This window comes from Mustela nivalis, assembly GCF_964662115.1.
Source record: "Mustela nivalis genome assembly, contig: HAP1_SCAFFOLD_978, whole genome shotgun sequence".
In the NCBI taxonomy this organism is placed as follows: domain Eukaryota; kingdom Metazoa; phylum Chordata; class Mammalia; order Carnivora; family Mustelidae; genus Mustela; species Mustela nivalis.
In genome coordinates, this window is record NW_028135686.1 from 153,764 (window position 1) to 157,524 (window position 3,761).

The 3,761-nt window shown below is 40.8% G+C and overlaps 1 pseudogene across 1 annotated transcript; it reads left to right on the plus strand.

Annotated features, from left to right (window-relative positions):
• The first annotated feature begins 263 nt into the window (after window positions 1–263).
• LOC309857614 (small ribosomal subunit protein uS5 pseudogene) lies at window positions 264–1,193 on the plus strand (annotated as a pseudogene). Its single transcript has one exon. The product of its transcript is annotated as a small ribosomal subunit protein uS5 pseudogene (transcript).
• The last annotated feature ends 2,568 nt before the right edge of the window (window positions 1,194–3,761 follow it).

The following is a 3,761-nucleotide window of genomic DNA, read 5'->3' on the forward strand; positions in this document are numbered from 1 at the left end:
ATTCTGCTTTCAAGGGCGCCTGGGTGGCTCAGTGGGTTAAAATTCTGCTTTCAAGAAGCTATAACAGTAAGTACTGAGCATTAGCTATTATATGCTATGGATGAATAACTGAAATCTACATTTGAAACTATTGGTACACTATATGTTACCTAATTGAATTTTAAAAAGTTAATAAAAAAAACCACTATTTTATAAAACAATATTCCCAACAGGCTCTTTTGCTTTAAAATACTCACTTTGTTTCCTCTCCGAGAGAACACCAAATGGCGGATGACGCCGGTGCTGCGAGAGGGCCCGGAGGGCCCGGGGGCCCTGGAATGGGAGGCCGCGGCGGTTTCCGCGGTGGCTTCGGCAGCGGCATCCGGGGCCGGGGCGGGCCGGGGCCGTGGTCGGGGCCGGGGCCGAGGCCGCGGAGCTCGCGGGGGCAAGGCCGCGGACAAGGAGTGGATCCCCATCACCAAGCTGGGCCGCCTGGTCAAAGACATGAAGATCAAGTCCCTGGAGGAGATCTATCTCTTCTCCCTGCCCATCAAGGAGTCTGAGATCATCGACTTCTTCCTGGGAGCCTCCCTCAAGGACGAGGTTTTGAAGATCATGCCTGTGCAGAAGCAGACGCGCGCGGGCCAGCGGACCAGGTTCAAGGCATTTGTCGCCATCGGAGATTACAATGGACACGTCGGTTTGGGTGTCAAGTGTTCCAAGGAGGTAGCCACTGCCCTCCGCGGAGCCATCATTCTGGCGAAGCTTTCCATTGTCCCTGTGCGGCGAGGCTACTGGGGGAACAAGATCGGCAAGCCCCACACTGTCCCGTGCAAGGTGACTGGCCGCTGTGGCTCTGTGCTGGTGCGTCTCATCCCCGCCCCCAGAGGCACTGGCATTGTCTCGGCCCCTGTGCCCAAGAAACTGCTGATGATGGCTGGTATTGACGACTGCTACACCTCGGCCAGGGGCTGCACTGCCACCCTAGGGAACTTTGCCAAGGCTACTTTCGATGCCATCTCCAAGACCTACAGCTATCTCACCCCTGATCTCTGGAAGGAGACTGTGTTCACCAAGTCTCCCTATCAGGAGTTCACGGACCATCTTGTGAAGACCCACACCAGAGTCTCTGTTCAGAGGACCCAGGCTCCAGCTGTGGCTACTACATAGTTTTATACAAGAAAAATAAACTGAACTAAAGCTTGAAAAAAAAATACTCACTTTGTAATGAGAGTCATTACTTTTGTCTAGCCAAATCTTATAGCACTGTTTATCCCTTCCCTGCTTTATCCCTTCCCAGTATCAATAAAGGCTCACTTGGGTTACCTAGAAGCCATGAGAAAGCTTGTAATAGATCTGGCTGGTTTTCACCAGCAATTTGACCACCATGTGCACAGGGAAGTCTATTGATAAAGGCTTTATTGCAATAAGTTGCAAATACATGGATGATTTTGAATTCTCTTTCTTGAGGTCTTGTTTCATGATAATAAATTTAGGGTGGCTTATTGGAATGGATGTTATTAACATATCTTCATAGTTATAAGCACATGGAATTGTAAAATAGATGAATGAATGTGGCATTACTGACAACTGTCCTCATTTTGAAATCAAATTACAGTGTACTAAGATGAGGAAGCAAAGCAGATTTGGGATTATGAGTGAAATAATTTTAAAAAGTATTAGGGGTATGATCGGACTATTGGGTAATTCAGTAGAAAAATGTCTACTGATTGAGATTCTGTGTTCCCTGATTTCAGAGAGAAGTTAAGATAAATAAGTAACACGAGGAGACTAGGAAGCCAAACATAAGTGATAATTTTGTGCCAGGGTGTGTATACATCTGTTTATCTTCTTGCTTTACCACTAAGGTTGCTCCTAGAGGAGAGTTTAAATATGTGTTGGAGCTAATCTCTGTGGATTACACAAGAAACCACATCCTACAGCTCTCCCTGAAACACCCCTTATGATTTCAATGTAATTTGGTTTTTGCATTTTTAGAAATAACAAAATACTTTGCAAACTCATCTACTTTATTACCATCACAAGTGAGTCAGCTGACTCCACATTTTAACACAGTGACAGTCACAGAGGAATGGAGGAATGAGTAGAGTTATCAATATATGTGCTTTTAAGAAGTATGACAGGGTAGCAGCTATTTCCAGGAACCAAAACATGGGTCAGCAGCTGTGCAGGAAAAGTGATGGAATAAATGACTCATTTCAGAGGAGTTCTATAACATATTAGTTCTATAATGTATCTTCAGCCCCCAATTACCCGCTTTGATCTAAAGATAAGGATTTACAGTTAAGGTCCCATTTATGATTTGACTGGTAGGGTCTGAATCATGTTTACTATTGTTTTGACTATTACTTGAAACCTATAGTAGTACTTGGGATATGTGTTGTGTATTCTGTGAACATGTGCTATTTTTAGATTAGATAATTTCTGTCTCGAACCCCTGTTCATTTGTTTGTTTTTATTTATTTGATAGTGGTTTCAGTAAATGGATATATCTGAAAAATTGCAAAGCCACTATTAAAACAAGTTATTATTATATATAGCATGGAATTGCACATTCCTCCTTTGAATCCGACAGAGCTTCACCATATCCTTAACAATTTGGGAAAAACATGCTATTATTTTTCTTTATAAAATTTCTCCTGTTAGGCTGTGATGGTTGTCATCAGCAGTAACTCCTCTGAAGGCTTTGTCAAAAGAGTTGAAAAAATTGGAAAGGTGTGTGAATGAAGCTGTTTGTTGAATATAAAGAAAAGAGCATTGAAATACAATTCACACTCTTACTTCTCCTTCTATGCTTTCAGATGTTTGTCATTTGAAAATTTTGCTTCTAGAAGAGATGTCCTATATAATTCTTACTTTAAGGAGCAAGTTGCTTTTATAATTTTTTTATTATTCTACCATTCCAGTATTTCCATTTAAATTAAATTCAATACCATTTAAAAAAAATCAAAAGTGCAGCCAGTATTCAATTCCTGGGCTAAATAATTTTAGAAAGCTTTGTGTTATTGAACCTACGGGGTTTTTATGTAGTTTTAACTCTTTCTTTCTGTGATTTTTCCCATTAGTCATGTAAGTGACTGCAATATAACAGACATTGAGGATAAAGAAGGACTGAATAGAACAATCCTTGGCCTCATGAAGTTGAGAATCTAGCAAGGGAGTCAAACAATTCAATCATTCAGAGACAATTTATTGAGTGCCTGGCCTAAGATGAGCACAACAAAACCCCAGCCCAGAGGAATCATTTTAATGGGAGAGATAGATAATAGGTAAGCCAACTTTAAAAAAAAAAACGTACTGATTTTTCTTTAATAGAGATGCATATTTGAACTAAATAAGCACATTTTTAAAAGAGCAGTGATTGAGAAGAGGTTTTTAAACTGAGTGGTCCAAAAGGGCCTCCCTGAAAAAGTCTGCTTTGAACAGATTTCTGAATAATATCAGCTAGGAAGCTGCGTAAAAATCTCAGGGATGGGTGATTTTTCCAGTCGAAAAACTGTAAAGGCTCCAAAGTCACAATAGAGCTATAAGTTTCTCTAATAAAGTAACTTCTGACAAAGAATGAGAAGAAATAACTAACCCAGGTTTGAAAGAAAAGGGACAGACTTTCTATGGAATTCATATTTAATTAAAGCTCTAAAGGACAAAAATACAATAGAGCAAAATTCTGGTCACGCTGATATACCTAACGAAAGTTCATAAACAAGCTTTGGGTAGCAAAGAGTGTGTGGGAATGTTGGTAAGAACAGTGGGGAAGAGTC